The sequence below is a fragment of the Oncorhynchus mykiss genome, chromosome 10, assembly GCF_057628025.1.
Source record: "Oncorhynchus mykiss isolate SJ-2025 chromosome 10, ASM5762802v1, whole genome shotgun sequence".
NCBI lineage: Eukaryota > Metazoa > Chordata > Actinopteri > Salmoniformes > Salmonidae > Oncorhynchus > Oncorhynchus mykiss.
This window is the reverse complement of record NC_143031.1, coordinates 21763341-21781120: the sequence shown is the minus strand read 5'-3', so window position 1 is coordinate 21781120 and position 17780 is coordinate 21763341.

Here is a 17780-nt window from a genome sequence, read left to right as displayed (position 1 = left end):
ATCTGTGATACGATTTTAATGTCCTTAAATGTGCAGATGGCTCTTCACCTTTCAGTGATTGTTAATTTAATTTAAGCTCCAGGTTTGGAATAATAATTTTAAAGGGGCCTTATAGAGTTATAAGACAATCCAAAGGTAAAATCTGCTGTTTCTGATCTGTTGGCTGTGGAATAAATGTGTTTTAACAGAGCCATGGAAAAACTGACACCAACCACAATTGGTGAGGATTGGCTCATGGTAATTGCTGGAGTGGAATCGATAGCTACAGTAACTCCAGTTCTATGAGTGGAGCGGAGCCCAATAGGGGAGCTCTGCTCTTAGTGGTTGTCATGATGTGGCCCTCTTTGGGAATAGTGAGTGCCTTCCCCCTCTCCCTCTTACACCCAGGTTATTTTATCTCAGGCCGTAAATTCTTAGAGGAGACTCTCTCCTCAAGGCCAGGCAGTAGAGTCAGAGAGAGTTTCACAGTAGAACAAAGGAACTTCTACATTACAGAACTTGAGAACTGAACAATACCCATTTTTTGGAGAATGTGGACACGGTCGGTGGAGAATCCAGCTACGACCAGTCCATTGTGTTTTATGATTGTGACCTCAGGAAAGACAATACAGCCACATTACCATAACTCTGTTTTATACAGGAGTCTCAGTTCTGAGGCTCGCATCTAATTATTATATCAAATGAATGAGTAAAGATGAAACTATTTGTGTAATGTGATTTTAAACCGTTAATGTGAGAATTGTATTTGTGTTTAAAGTTTCACTAAGTCATTGGCCCGCCCCCATAAGCACAGACATCGATCGGGCGTCATGGGATAGCTTTTCTGAATAAAACCCCCACCTGGAGAAGCCCACTGTAGACCATGCATACCTCAATTACCAAGAGGGCTAAGGTTTGAGTTGAGACCATGCGTATCTTCAGTATAAGCTAAGGTTGTAATGGTTGTTAAACTCAGATTTATCGATACCAACAGAATAAGAGCAAATCTTCGATACTAATTATTAGTCTGAAGTATCCATTCTGACAACGAAGGACTTCATGGGAGAGAGAGCAGTTAAGGTTAACTTTCCAACAGAAAGATGGACGATTCCAACAGAGATCATGACGACACACTGAGCGTAAATATATTGATTGCAATTATTCCCGAATGAGTGAGCGTTCATGTGCAGAGGATTAGCATTTCAATTATTATAATTATCAACTGTGTAGTGTCTTTCGCGCCCTTCTCAGTCCCTTTGTCTATCAAGCCGCCATACCGGTTTAGCCCACTAGGTCACATCCCCTATCATTTCCTTGTAACCATACCTACTGTTTGTTTATGCATTTCTGTGATTATTTAGTTAGTAAATAAATGATTAAGACAATTGATGTATGGATGATTCGTAGCAAAGACTGGGTTCGTGCAGATAACTAACAATTTACGACGTTTGGAATGAGACTAACGTGAGGTAAAGAATAATTCATTAATTAGAAGACTAATTGATCAGATTAAAATATCTGAAAAGTTATAATAGGAAAATTATAACTTGGTAATCTGAAGATTTTTCTTGGTGCCCTGACTTCCTAGTTAATTACATTTACATGGTTAGTTTAATCACGTAATAATAATTAGAGAATTGATTTGATAAAATAAGTATTTGATTTAATGATGCCAAAGACACGACATGGTTTACCCCGCTGCCTAGGCAGAAGAAAGCCTGAGAGAAAATTATGCACACACCTGCAGCCAATAGGAGTGCAGGTATCCCTATATAAGGGGATGCTTCCCCTCAATCAGCCTCCCTAGAAATTATCTTCAGCGAGACTGGGGGTCGGCAGGTCCTTAAGTCCTAATGGGGCTCCACTCCACTCATAGAACTGGAGTTACAACTCCGGTAACTATCGTTCTATATCGTGGAGCTCTGCTCCTAGTGGTTTAAGGCAGAGCACAACGCTCCAAAATGTGCTCCCTGCCAAGCCTAACACTTCACACTTAATGAACAGGTCGGGCCCAGCAATGGCTACGACCAAAACCCGCAGTACTGTAACACACTGTGAAAACAGACTGTGTCACAATGTACTGCGTCCTCGGTCTAATCCACCCTACTCAGTCTAAAGGCATAGCCAATGACTAGTGGGCAGATAAACATAATGAGTCATACTAATCTGTACCAGTGGATAGATGAGCTCAAAACTGTCAATACTAAAGATTAGTCTAATAGTACATTAACACCAGTTACAGAAACTATATCCCTAATCCTTCCACCCAAACACAGTCATAGACCTATGAGCAGGATACAACACATGACTCTATTGTGCCACACCCCCAGCCAGGTGTCATGTCATGTAGTTATTCTAATAGGAGAAAGTGACCCTGATGGAAACCCTGTCCATTTGGACCTGTGTTTTCCGCCTTAATTCTAGCCTTCACATCAGCAAAGCTGAGTACAGGCTGAACCAACTTAGAAGACTCTCCTCTCAATGCAACATGGATCACTGTTTTCCCAATTCACAGCGAACCCCAGACGTGTGAGATTAATCATTGTCTGTGTCGTGTGTGCCATCGCCACACGACACAGACAATGGGGCCAGAACCAATAGGTAGGTTTGTAGCCTTATCCCTTGACGCAACGGTTCCAATGCCGCCTCCACGCATTTGGAAAAGGTGAGAGATGCCAGGGCGTACCCGAATGGCATACTCGTAAGCCACTGCTTGAAAGGCGAAATGCAGAAACTTCCTGGATGTATCGGATCATGAAAGTATGCGTCCTTTAGGTCTATGCTTATACAAAAGTCCTTGTTGTGGAGACATTCCAGCAGACGTTTTGTTGTGAGCATTTCGGAAGGGCCGTTTGGCTACTCTCTCGATGAGAGTGCATAAATCCAATATTGGCCTCGTCCGTCCGTCCCCCCCAGTCTTTTTTGGCACTAGGAAGTAGGGTGAATATAGCACGCTGTTCCTTTACTTCTGGGGAACTACTATGACCGCTTCCTTCGCTAAAAGTTCCGTAATCTCTTTCACGAGCGGCGACTTTCTCTGGCATCTTCATCACCATCTCCACCACACCCGAAAACGGGGGAGGGATTCGGTGGAATTGGATGGCATAACCCTTCTCTAGTGCCCGGCTTAGCCAGGAGGAGAGGGTGCAGCTTGGCTGCCTCTCTAAATAATGCTCTGAGAGCGGGAGAACACAAAGCTGTGGTACAGACAGTAGGAAGGACCTCTATTCCTCTATGGCCCAAGCCGCCGCTGTCCCCCGACACTGAAGTGGTGGGACAGCCCAGGGTGGGCCCAATTTGAAAGGGGGAGGGAATATTGATGCTTTCTGTGAGAAGCAGGGGTGACGACACTTCAGTTATATGTGTAACCTTGTGGTTTCAGCCCTCCGTGAATTTAGCACGGGTCTGAGCTACACAGCTAGGCACTCATAGTGGGCTGTGCTACATGCAGAGTGGTGAGAGGAAGAGAGAGATAGAAAAGGAACCTGATCGGTCTCAGTTTTGTTATGGAAAATAGGTTCTCTTGTGACAGTCAGATGGAACACATTCTTTATTAACAAAGGACACATTTGCTCCTCCATCCCTTTGCAAAGGCGGGGGATGAACAGTGGGTGCTGTCACAAGAAGTGCTGCGCTCTCTTCCGTTCTCTCCCCCTCGTCCCGTCATGGTCGTCATCTCTTCTGACTGCCTCTCGGCAGCCAGGGCAATGAAATGAAAACCTCTCTCGTCGGTTGAGCCGCTTCTCTGGTGTTGCAGGAGGGGCGGGGCCCGCTCTTGGTACACCAGGTGCTGCTGCTCGACGGGCTCTCCGTCTGGCTGTAGACCTGGGTCCACTGGACACAGTGGAGCGAGAGGGTTCCTTTTGAAGCTGCTCTAGACTCTAGACAGCTGCTTCTTCTCCTCAAGCTTCCCGAAACTCACCGTCGCGTTTTGACGGCGGTTCCGAAGAGACTGCGTTCAATAGGGCGGCTTTGTCGGTTTCCTTCATAGCTGTCAGACAGCCAGAGGTGTCGCTCCACGACCACCGAAGTGGCTGTGGACCTCCCAGCACATATAGCCGACACCTGTATGAGATGGAGGATGGCGCCGGAAATCTTTGACCCTTCCTCTATCTCCTCTCCCGACAGCTCAGTTCTACCCTTGGTGAGACGGGATAGAGAGGCTGCCAGTAGGGCAATATTGTTAGCTGCCGCTACAGCTTGTACACCTAGAGGGAAGGACTTCTCCACCAGCTGTGCTGTGAGCCAGTCCTTGGTCATAGGTAGTGTAGGTTTCTTGGACAATGGCCAGGAGCTCAAACCTGGGGTGAGGTACTCAGCTAGTGTGTCCGTCCACTCTGGTGAATGGGGTGTACGCCTTCGCCTGCGTTCTGATGCACCCTCCACATATTTAGCGAGCGAGGGCATAGTCGGTGCCAAAGGCAAAGCCACCCATCTTGCTCTGGATTAGGGGCCGCCCACCATCATATCCACTTCTGGTTCAGAGGGAATGGGGGACAGCGTAATCTACAGGGCCCTGTAAAGTCAGAGTGCAGAGAGGCCGTTGCATAGGAGGGGGCTGCTGAGAATTCAGAGCCTGTCTCTTCCTTGCACAAGGATGTGAAATTCCCCTCACTCTCACTAGGGAAGGGGGTCATTTCAGCCTTGTTTTTTCCAGAGAAAAACCCAGACACTTCCCAAAATCCTCGTCATCTCCAGAGGTGCAGTCGTCGTCTGACGCCTCAGAACCTGAGGCTAACATAGACAATGACGTCCTCTAGATGGGTATCTTCGCTGAAAATGCCCACCGATGCTTCCTCTCCTTTAAAGAAAGGTGGGTGCAGCTAGGGCATTCCTGATGACCCAAGCTCACAAAACATAAGTTGTGTGGGTCTGAAGCTGCCATAGAGGAGCAGCGACACTGAGCTTTTAAAAGAGCCTTTGGGGGTGGGAAAGGCGTGCTCCTGAAGGACGACGTCGAGAACAGGATATCGACGGCGGGTTCGTCCTGAGATTTCTTCTCGGCTTCTTCATTCCAGTCCTGTCGCTGAAGATAATGGGAGGCTGATTGAGGGAAAACGTCCCCTTGTATAGGGACACCTGTACTCCTATTGGCTGCAGGTGTGTGCATAATTTTCTCTCAGGCTATTCGCTGCCTAGGCAGCAGGGTAAACCACTAGGAGCAGCTCTCCCCTATGGGGTGGAGCTCCACGATATAGAACAGTGGAATGGTATCAAATAAATCCTACACATGGTTTGATGCCATTCCATTTGCTCCATTCCAGCCATTATTATTATCTGTCCTCCCCTGAACAGCCTCCACTGATACCAACATATGGCAATAGATGCCAAGACTCAAATGTCTATTTTATGTACAGGTGATCTGTTCAAAGTAAAGATGACACTATTTGAATCTTGTTGCAACACTGTCTCCTATATGTGGTGTCTCTTCGTCGAATGCTTTTTTGACTGTGGTCCATGACTGGGCCCCAATTCTCCACCCATCTCCCAAAGAGTGCACTTGCACACTCCCATTAACAATGGTGAAAACTCCTTCCAGACAATGATTTCACCTATCCAATGCTTTTAAATCCATAAGAGGGAGTGTGCACAATGCACATGCAAACTTTGGGAGAAGTGTGGAGAATTGGGATGCAGGCTAATAGTCCCAAAAATCTTCCTCTCATCTCTTTTCCTTCAGTTCATGAACACTAATCTGGAGGAAGTAGAACACTGAAACTGAAAGCAGTTTGGTGAAAATCTATTCTGCTCTTTCATTTATCAGTGGTAATAATGAGGAAAAAGAGTAGAGGAAAGGAATATTAGGATACAACCATATTATACGCCACCCAAAGAAGGCAGTTACTCATGTCCATACGAATACAAGCAGATCATCTGAATGTACGAGATTTTATGAGCTCAAATACCCATGAAATCTAAAACGATACAGGATACTACAGTAAACAATGCAAGACCAGATTTAATCATTTATTATGTGCTTATTGAGGGTGTTGCCCGCAGCTGGTGAAAATGAAACCAAAGGTAAATTCAAAGAGGTTGTGGACATGGAATACTATACAATGTTATTATGTGGACTGTTTTTACAGTATATTTGACCCCAAAGTGTATTCTGTTTTTGCTAAATAAGTTAACAAAACTCTTGGTTCGAACTGTAGAATACAAAAAACATCTTACCCCAGGACACTATCCTAGGAAAAGAAAAAGGAGCACTGATGTCCGACATACTGAGGTTCATTAGGGACAAACACAGGTTTATATTTTGGAGTGTCATACACCTTTTTAAGTAGAATAGCATATCTTGGCAAGTAGGCTACATATATATTTCAAGTCTAATAACCTGGAAGGTGATACTGTATGGTTACTCTGATGAACCTTGGTGCTATAGGCAGGTAGCCTAGTGGTAAGAGCATTGAGCCAGTAACTGAAAGGTTGCTAGATCGAATCCCAGAGTTGACAAGGTAAAAATCTGTCTTTCTGCCCCTGAACGAGGCAGTTAACTCACTGTTCCTAGGCCGTCATTGTAAATAAGAATTTGTTCTTAACTGACTTCCTTAGTTAAAAAAGCTAAACATAAATAAAATATAAAGCTCTATAATATCAATTATATAAAGTTTGAGGTGAGGGAGAAAGTGTGGTGGAACAAGTGTTGTTAGCATTGTTAAGTGTCTTGTTAGCTGGACCGGATTTTCCAGAGAAATGCTGAGCAACATTAGCCAACTTAACTGATCAAATAATTGAGTTTATGGTGTGAAAATTAGCTGGCTAATAAATTCAGACTGCTAATGTTAGCTCATCTGATGTTGTAATGTTAGCTAGCTAACGTTAGTAACCTAACCAATTCGCTATAGTATTAACTGGTAACGTTATACAACTCCTTGCCATTCCTCAAGATATAACGCGTTACTGTTAGTTGCTTACTGGACTCTGGCAATCTGTGTGAAATGTTAACTAGCTAACCAACTAACTACTATCTGTGAACTGTTTTCCCTCTATAGTATGTGGTTTATTTTCAGAATGAGAGAATTAGGTGAAAATAAGGCATTGCTTGTTAAACAAGTGGATTCAGGGATCAAGTGGAGCTGGGCCTGGCTTACACTGGATGCCAATATAGAGGTGAAAGGAACACCACACACTTTCCCTCTGATAAAAAGGGGTATGCCAGGTGTACTCTCTGCCTGAAAGAGAGAGATTATGCCAACAAAGGGTACCTTGCTCTGCTGGCACATTGTAGAAGAGATGTCCACAGGCAGAAAGTGTACAATGTAGTAATGTGCAGTGTAGCCCAAATATATTGCTTTTGTTGTGTTGAATTTGACAGTAACACGTGTATGTGAGTGAGGGGGATTTTTTAAAGTTTTTACTCCGTGAACGTTATTTTTGCACACATGTAGCCTTGTGCACTTGATCAGTGGCCACTATAATAGAACAAAAATAGAATGCCTGTTTGTTTCATTCTATTTCTACTTAAGATGTTTTTTTCCTCATGTGCAATATTTAGATGTGTGTGTGTGTGTGTGTGTGGTCACAAGTGTTCTATTATAAAGGCTGTCATGGCTAACTGCAATATTAGTGTGTTGATTTTCTCAAGATGAGTGTCATTTGCAGTAAAGTCTAGGCAACAAATAACATTGTATTGCTTTCTTAATTTTTTTTAGCTGTGAGTTTAGCAGGGCTTTTTTGGCATGTTTCAGTGTCACCTTTTTGGGCCCTTACCAGTTTCCATCCCTGAAACAATCAGATAACGGCACAGTACAACAGTGGTGTGCAGAACGGCATCTCGGAATGCACAGCTCGCCTGTCCTTGTCACGGATGGGCTATTGAAGCAGACGAGTATATCAGGTTCCACTCTTATCTAAAAAAAAAACGAAGAAGCAGCTCCACTGGGCAAGCGATCACCAACACTGGACAATTGAGGAGTGGAAAAACATTGCCTGGTCTAACGAACCCCGTTTCCTATTGCGTCATGCTGATGGCAGAGTCAGGGTTTGGTGTAAGCCCCATCCTGGCCCCATCCTGCCAGGTGTCAACTGTACAGGCTGGTTGTGATGGTGTAATGGTGTGAGGAATGTTTTCCTGGCAAACGCTAGGTCTCCTAACAATTTGAGCAACGTTTCCATGCCCCGAATAATTCAAGGTGTTCTGGGGGCAAAGGTGAGTCCGGTCGAGTACTAGATAATAATAATAATAATAAACTGGCCACATAGTATATCAGAATTAATTGCACACATAGATGTAGCCTAAAGACAAGATTAAATTGACAGTAGTCTGATGGGTGACCATATTGTCAATAGTGAATGAAGAAATATGATGAACAGCGCAGCGTGTGTAATAGACATACTTTTTCAAATCATCCTATAGAGGTTCATGCATACGTCTAGATTTACAATTAAGAAAAATATCAACTCAACATGTGAAGTGTTGGTCCCATGTTTCATTTGCTTAAATAGAAGATCCCAGAAATGTTCCGGACGCACCAAAAGCTTATTTCTCTCAAATTTTGTGCACAAATGTGTTTACATCCCTGCCAAGATAATCCATCCACCTGATAGGTGTGGCATATCCATATGCTGATTAAGCAGCATGAACATTACACAGGTGCACCTTGTGATGGGAACAATAAAAGGCCACTCTAAAATGTGCAGTTTTGTCACACAACACAATGCCATAGATGTCTCAAGTTTTGAGAGAGTGTGCAATTGGCATGCTGATTGCAGGAATGTCCACCATGGCAGCTTAGACTGTTAGAATGTTGAAGTCAAAATGACAAACGGGATGGCGCGAGACCAGGCTTTTCTAGTGTGATAGTCCACCACAATTTAAAAAATGACTGAAATGCTTCCTTACTTTGAGAGTAGTAATCCATAGTTTGTTAATTTAGCCACTGCCACCAACTTCTAACATCATCCTTATTGACCAAAATGATGGGAGTAATGAGGCATCCGTTGTTACATTGTATGGCCAAGTTCTGTTAAGAATGACGGTAACGTTTGATTTTTACAGCCCGTTGTTTACCAGGTAGTTCCTTAGAAATTAGCTGTAAATGGCACAAAAAAAGGTAATTACCTAATAACTGCATAGTAGTTACACTTTTCTGAGTATCCATTGAATATAGTTTCTTAGTTGTAAATAGCAAAGTAGCTAAAAATGGACTACATAGAAACCATTTTATATGAATGGAGAACCTTGTCTGTGGACTTTTTCACGTTAATTGACACCAGCATTGGCACTTAATAGAGGGATCCAATAATAATGCGATAGCCTCAATTCCAGGCTTATACAGCTCTTATGTAGCTCTCAGAGACACATGTTTAGAAAAACTCTCTGTAAGATCATCTGCAGGACATTGTTAGCTCCATTCAGTCTTCTGTATTTAACAAGGAACCGGTCCAGCTCAATTGTTCAGGCGACGCTGACATTACCACTTTTGTTTTGTCTCGTTGGGTGTGTCTCTCATTCTAAAAGGCAGTGATTGTGTCAGAGACCTCATTTCAAGCAAACAGTTATAGCCTAAAGCTAAAAGAGAGAAGAAGGAAAAAGAGGTGATTTGGTCTATATATCAAACAACAGACATAGGTTTTCACATACATTGCCTTCAGAAAGTATACACACCCTCTAACTTTTTCCACATTTTATTGTGCTACAAGGTGGGATGGGATAGGATAAAAAAAAAGTTTTTGTTATTTTTATCAACGATCTACACGAAATACATTTGTGAAAAATTACATAATTATTCGACCCCCTGAATCAATACATATTAGAATCACCTTTGGCAGCGGTTATATTTTTTGGGGTAAGTCTCTAAGAGCTTTGCACACCTGGAATGTACAATATTTGCACATTCTTCTTTTAAAAATTCTTCACGGTCTGTCAAGGGGATTGTTGATCATTACTAGACAGCTATTTTCATGTCTTGCCATAGATTTTCAAGACAATTTAAGTCAAAACTGTAACTAGGCCACTCAGGAACATTCAATGTCGTCTTGGTAAGCAACTTTAGTGTAGATTTGGCCTTGTGTTCTGTTATTGTCTGCTGAAAAGTGAATTTGTCTCCCATTGTCTGTTGAAAAGCATACTGAACCAGGTTTTCCTCCTATATTTTGCCTGTGCTTAGCTCTCTTCCGTTTCTTTTTATCAACAAAAAAAACCTCCCTAGTTCTTGCCGATGAAAGGCATACCCATAACATGATGCAGTCACCACCATGCTTGAAAATATGAAGAGTGGTACTCAGGGATGTATTGGATTTGCCCCAAACATAATGCTTTGTATTCAGGACATAAAGTCAATTTCCAGGAACTCCTTTTTGGTTCCAGGTAGAACTATTTTGGAATACATGTAGAACCCTCTGTGGAAAGAGTTCTACATTGAACCAAAAAAGGTTCTACCTGGAACCAAAAGGAGTTCTTCAAAGGGTTTTCCTATGTGGACAGCCGAAGAACCCTTTTTGGTTCTAGATTGCACGTTTTTTTTGAAGAGTGTACCATTAGGTGCTTTTCTTTGCGAAGCATTTGAAAATCAACCTGGTCTTTGTGGTTAAATCTGTGTTTGAAATTCACTGGTCAACTGAGGGACCTTAAAGGTAATTGTATGTGTGGGGTACAGAGATGAGGTGGTCATTCTAAAATCATGTCAAACATTATTATTGCACTCAGTGAGTCCATGCAACTTATTATGTCCCTTATTAAGCGTATTTTTACTCCTGAACTTATTTAGGCTTTTCATAAAGGGGTTGAATACTTATTGACTTAAGACAAGACATTTCAGCTTTACATTCTTTTTTAATTTGTAAAAATGTCTAAAAACATAATTCCACTTTGACAATATGGGGTATATTGTGTAGGCCAGTGACACAAAATGTCAATTTAATCAATTTTAAATTCAGACTGTAACACAACAAAACTGAGAAAAAGTCAGTGTGAATACTTTCTGAAGGCACTGCAGGCTCCCATAAAAGGTGCCATCCATACTGTGAACCAAATCAAATTGTATTGGTTGCAAACACATATTTAGCAGATGGTATTGAGTAGTGAAATGCTTGTCTTCCTAGCTCCAACAGTGGAGTAATATTTAACAATACACACATCTAAAAGTAAAAATGTCATTTAGAAATATTAGTATGAGCAATGTCAGAGTCCAGAGCATAAATATATCTATATATGTGATGGGATGCATAGAATATATATTCTATATACATACTGTCTATCTGAAGAATACGTAGGATTCCTTTTTCCACATTTTGTTACATAACAGCCTTATTCTAAAATGGATAAAATTATTTTATTTCCTCATCAATCTACACATACTACCACATAATGACAAAATGAAAACAGGTTTTTAGACATTTTTGCAAATGTTAACTTCAGCACCCTGTCTTTCAAAGATAATTCGTAAAAATCCAAATAACTTCACAGATCTTCATTGTAAATGGTTTTAACGTTTCCCATGCTTGTTCAATGAACCATAAACAATTAATGAATATGCACCTGTGGAACGGTCGTTAAGACACTAACAGCTTACAGACAGACGGTAGGTAATTAAGTTCACAGTTATGAAAACTTAGGACACTAAAGAGGCCTTTCTACTGACTCTGAAAAACACCAAATGAAAGGTGCACAGGGTCCCTGCTCATCTGCGTGAATATGCCCTAGACATGCTGCAAGGAGGCATGAGGACTGCAGATGTGGCCGGGGCAATAAATTACAATGTTCGTACTGTGGGACGCCTAAGACAGAGCTACAGAGAAACAGGATGGACAGCTGATTGTCCTCGCAGTGGCAGACCATGTAACAGCATTTGCACAGGATTGGTAGATCCGAATATCACACCTGCGGGACAGGTACAGGATGGCAACAACAACTGCCTAAGTTACAGGAACACACAATCCCTCCATCAGTGCTCAGATTTTCCGCAATAGGCAGAGAGAGGCTGGACTGAAGGCTTCTAGGCCTGTTGTGAGGCAGGTCCTCACCAGACATCACCGGCAGCACAAACCCACCGTCGCTGGACCAGACAGGACTGGCAAAAAGTGCTCTTCACTGACGAGTCGCGGTTTTGTCTCACCAGTGGTGATGGTCGGATTCTCTGGTCTGATGAAACCAAAATTGTACTTGTTGGCCTGAATGCCAAGCGTCATGTCTGGAGGAAACCTGGCACCATCCCTAAGGTGAAGCATGGTGGTGTCTGCATCATGCTGTGGGGATATTTTTCAGCGACAGGGACTGGAAGACTAGCCAGGATTGAGGGAAAGATGAACAGAGCAAAGTACAGCGAGATCCTTGATGAAAACCTGCTCAAGACCTCAGACTGGGGTGAAGGTTCACCTTCCAACAGTACTACGACCCTAAGCACACAGTCAAGACAACGCAGGAGTGGCTTCGGGAAAAGTCTCTGAATGTCTTTGAGTGGCCCAGTTAGAGTCCGGACATACCCGATCTAACATCTCTAGAGAGACCTGAAAATGGCTGTGCAGCGACGCTCCCCATCCAACCAGACAGAGCTTGAGAGGATCTGCAGAGAATAATGGGAGAAACTCCCCAAATACGTGTGTGCCAAAGCTTGTTGCGTCATACCCAAGAAGACTTGAGGCTGTAATCGCTGCCAAAGGTGCTGCAACAAAGTACTAAGTAAAGGATCTGAATAGTTATGTAAATGTGATATTTCATTAAAAAAAAGTTATTTTTATACATTTGCAATAATTTCTTTAAACTTGTTTATGCGTTTGTCATTATGGGGTATTATTTAATCAATTTTAGAATAAGGCTGTAAAGTAATGTGGGAAAATTAAGGGGTCTGAATACTTTCCGAAGGCATTATATATGTACAGCATAGGATGAGCCTTGACTAGAATACATAGCATGTAAACATTATTAAAGTGACCAGAATTCAATTTTTTAAGTGACGAGTGTTCCATGTCTGTGTACATAGGGCAGCAGCCTCTAAGGTGCAGGGTTGAGTAACCGGGTGGTAGCCGGCTAGTGACTGACTAAGTTCAGAGCAGGGTGCTGGGTCGAGGCTGGCTGGTGATGGCCATTTTAATCGCCTCGGTCCCAGCTTTGATGCACCTGTACTGAACTCGCCTTCTGGATGATAGCGGTGTGAACAACCAGAGGTCGGGTGGCTGAGGTCCTTGATGATCTTCTTGGCCTTCCTGTGACATTGGTTGCTGTAGAGTTCCTGGAGGACAGGCAGTTGGTCCCTGGTGATGCATTGGGCAGACCGCACCACCCTCTGGAGAGCCCTGCGGTTGCGGGCGATGCAGTTGCTGTACCAGGCAGTGATACAGCCCGACCAGATGCTCTCAGTGGTGCACCTGTAAAGGTTTGTGAGGGTCTTAGAGGTCAAGCAGAATGTCTTCAGCCTCCTGAGGTTGAGCCATTTCAGATTGTCAGTGATGTGTAAACCAAGGAACTTTAAGCTTTTCAAATTCTCCACTGCGGCCCTGTCGATGTGGATGGGGGTGTGTTCCCTCTGTCTCCTGAAGTACACGATCAGGTCCTTCGTTTTGTTGACGTTAAGGAAGAGGTTATTTTCCTGGCACCACTCCGCCCCCATTCACCGCCTCCAACCAGGTGGCAGGTTTTCATCAACATATAGTGGAACTGTCAATAAGGTTAGGCAACTCATGTAGAGTAGGACTCCTGGACATTTCTACCACTGTGGATCTCCAGAGGGAGGAATTTGTTGTCTTATGGCCGCTGTCTTAATGATTTCATCACAAGTTGGCTCACAATAGGGACATTTAGCAAAACACAGGCCTCTTTAGATGAAGTGTTGCCACGTTCACTGCAGAATTGTTAACTTTGTGCTGGGCTCGAGCCTTGGCCAAATCAGTAAGAAGCAGCGTGACGTCCGTTACACACAGACCAGAAGCAGACCAGAAGCAGACCAGACCAGAAGCATGCAACTCAAAGACTGAACAACTTGTGAATTCATGACAAATTTCACAAGGCAAAGATGATACTATGAATACCTTCTTTATGATGCATTATAAGCAAATTTATAATGCCTTATGGGCTTTACATAATCTACTATAATGCATTACATAGGTGTAACTACATTCATAAAACATTATGAGCAGGAAAAGTGCTTAATATAGGACTTTATAACGCTCAATGTAGCCACAGCCTTGTTCATAATGCACTATATTTGTAGTCAAATGTTTATGAGAAGTTTAGTTTTTATTTATTTTTTATTTCACCTTTAATTTTATTATTATTATTTTTTTATTTATTTTAATTTCACCTTTATTTAACCAGGTAAGCTAGTTGAGAACAACTTCTCATTTACAACTGCGACTTGGCCAAGATAAAGCAAAGCAGTGCGACACAAACAACAGCACAGAGTTACACATGGAATAAACAAGTGTACAGTCAATAACACAATAGAAAAAAAGAAAGTCTATATACAGTGTGTGCAAATGGCGTGAGGAGGTAAGGCAATAAATAGGCCATAGTAGCAAAGTAATTACAATTTAGCAGATTAACACTGGAGTGATGGATGAGCAGATGATGATGAGCAGATGATGATGTGCAAGTAGTGAAACTGGTGTGCAAAAGAGCAGAAAAGTAAAAAACAATATGGGGATGAGGTAGGTAGATTGGATGGGCTATTTACAGTTGGACTATGTACAGCTGCAGTGATTGGTTAGCTGCTCAGATAGCTTATGTTTAAAGTTAGTGAGGGAAATGTAAGTCTCGAGCTTCAGTGATTTTTGCAATTCGTTCCAGTCACTGGCAGCAGAGAACTGGAAGGAAAGGCGGCCAAATGAGGTGTTGGCTTTGGAGATGACCTGTGAGATAAACCTGCTGGAGAGCGTGCTACGGGTGGGTGTTGTTATCGTGACCAGTGAGCTGAGATAAGGCGGAGCTTTACCTAGCATACACTTATAGATGACCTGGAGCCAGTGGGTCTGGCGACGAATATGTAGCGAGGACCAGCCGACTAGAGCATACAGGTCACAGTGGTGGGTGGTATAAGGGGCTTTGGTGACAAAACGGATGGCACTGTGATAGACTGCATCCAGCTGAGTAGAGTATTGGAAGCTATTTTGTAGATGACATCGCCGAAGTCGAGAATCGGTAGGATACTCAGTTTTACTAGGGTACGTGTGGCGGCGTGAGTGAACGAGGCTTTGTTGCGAAATACAAAGTCGATTCTAGATTTGATTTTGGATTGGAGATGTTTGATATGAGTCTGCAAGGAGAGTTTACAGTCTAGCCAGACACCTAGGTATTTGTAGTTGTCCTCGTATTCTAGGTCAGAACCATCCAGAGTAGTGATGCTAGTCGGGCGGGCGGGTGAGGACAGCGAACGGTTGAAAAGCATGCATTTGGTTATACTAGCGTTTAAGAGCAGTTGGAGGCCACGGAAGGAGTGTTGTATGGCGTTGAAGCTCGTTTGGAGGTTAGTTAACAGTGTCCAAAGAAGAGCCAGATGTATACAGAATAGTGTCGTCTGTGTAGAGGTGGATCAGGGAATCACCCGCAGCAAGAGCAACATTGTTGATATATACAGAGAAAAGAGTCAGCCCGAGAATTGAACCCTGTGGTACCCCCATAGAGACTGCCAGAGGACCGGACAACAGGCTCTCCGATTTGACACACTGAACTCTGCCAGCGAAGTAGTTGGTGAACCAGGCGAGGCAGTCATTTGAGAAACCAAGGCTGTTGAGTCTGCCTATAAGAATGTGGTGATTGACAGAGTCGCAAGCCTTGGCCAGGTCAATGAATACAGCTGCACAGTATTGTCTCTTATCGATGGCGGTTATGATATTGTTTAGGACCTTGAGCGTGGCTGAGGTGCACCCATGACCAGCTCGGAAACCAGATTGAATAGTGGAGAAGGTACGGTTGGATTCGAAATTGTCGGTGATCTGTTTGTTAACTTGGCTTTCGAAGACCTTAGAAAGGCAAGGCATATTGCGTTATAGCGCTGATGTTGTGAATAATGCATTATGCATAGCTCATATTGCGTTATAAATTATTCTATAGGCTAAGTGTTTAGACTCATGCATAATACTGTACAGTATTTCACATTTGAATTTGGGTGATGACAAACCTTTTTAACCAGCCGATGTCATCATCATCACAATAAATCACGTCTAAATGTACACTACGGGTCAAAAGTTTTAGAACCCCCCCCCCCCCCCCCCCCCCCACACACACACCATAACACCTCCTCCTCTATGCTTTACAGTGGGAAATACACATGCAGAGATCATCTGTTCACCCACACAGTGTCTCACAAAGACATGGCAGTTGGAACCAAAATCCGGATCCGGACTAGAGGGAGACTCTGGCGGATCCGGACTGGAGGGAGACTCTGGCGGATCCGGACTGGAGGGAGACTCTGGCGGATCCGGACTGTGACCCATCGTGGTAGGTTCCGGACTGTGACCCGACGTAGGAGGTTCCGGTCTGCGGCCCGTCGTAGGACGTTCCGGTCTGCGGCCCGTCGTAGGACGTTCCGGTCTGTAGACTGTTGCCGGACGCTCTGGACTGGGTACTGTTGCCGGACGCTCTGGACTGGGTACTGTTGCCGGACGCTCTCGACTGGGTACTGTTGCCGGACGCTCTCGACTGGGTACTGTTGCCGGACGCTCTCGACTGGTTACTGTTGCCGGACGCTCTCGACTGGGTACTGTTGCCGGACGCTCTCGACTGGGTACTGTAGCCGGACGCTCTCGACTGGGTACTGTAGCCGGACGCTCTGGGCTGGGTATTGTAGCCGGACGCTCTGGGCTGGGTACTGTTGCCGGACGCTCTCGACTGGGTACTGTTGCCGGACGCTCTCGACTGGTTACTGTTGCCGGACGCTCTCGACTGGGTACTGTTGCCGGACGCTCTCGACTGGGTACTGTAGCCGGACGCTCTCGACTGGGTACTGTAGCCGGACGCTCTGGGCTGGGTATTGTAGCCGGACGCTCTGGGCTGGGTACTGTTGCCGGACGCTCTGGACTGGGTACTGTTGCCGGACGCTCTGGACTGGGTACTGTTGCCGGACGCTCTGGACTGGCGAGGCGCACTGTAGGCCTGGTGCGTGGTGTCGGCACTGGTGGTACTGGGCCGAGGACACGCACCTCAGGGCGAGTGCGAGGAGCAGGAACAGGGAGTACTGGACCCCGGAGGCGCACTGGTGGCCTGGTGCGTGGTGCCGGCACTGGTGGTACTGGGCTGGAGACACGCACCTTGGGGCGAGTGCGGGGAGGAGGAACAGGGCGTACAGGACTCTGGAGACGCACAGGAAGCCTGGTGCGTGGTGTTGGCACTGGTGGTACCGGGCTGGGGACACGCACCTCAGGGCAAGTGCGGGGAGGAGGAACAGGGCGTACTGGACTGCCGAGGCGCACTATAGACCTGGTACGTGGTGCTGGCACTGGTAGTACTGGGCCGAGGACACGCAGGTGCGGGGAAGTGGAACAGGGCGTATTGGACTGTCGAGGCGCACTATAGGCCTGGTGCGTGGTGCCAGCACTGGTGGTACCGGGCTGAGAACACGCACCTCAGGATGAGTGCGAGAAGCAGGAACAAGACACACCGGGTTGTGAAGGTGTACTGGAGGCCTGGTGTGTATAGCCGGCATCAAATCTTCCGGAACTTTAACACAAGTTTCAGGCTGAGTACGAGGAACTGACACAGGTGGCATCGGACAGCTAACACGCTCCTCAGGGCGAATGCCGTGCATACTACGCCAAACCAACAGCTCTCTCTTCACTCTCCTCCAATTTCGTCAACAACTCCTCGAATGTCTCATAATCTCCCCTCCGTTCACTCTCCTCCAATCTGTCCATAACTCCTCAACAAT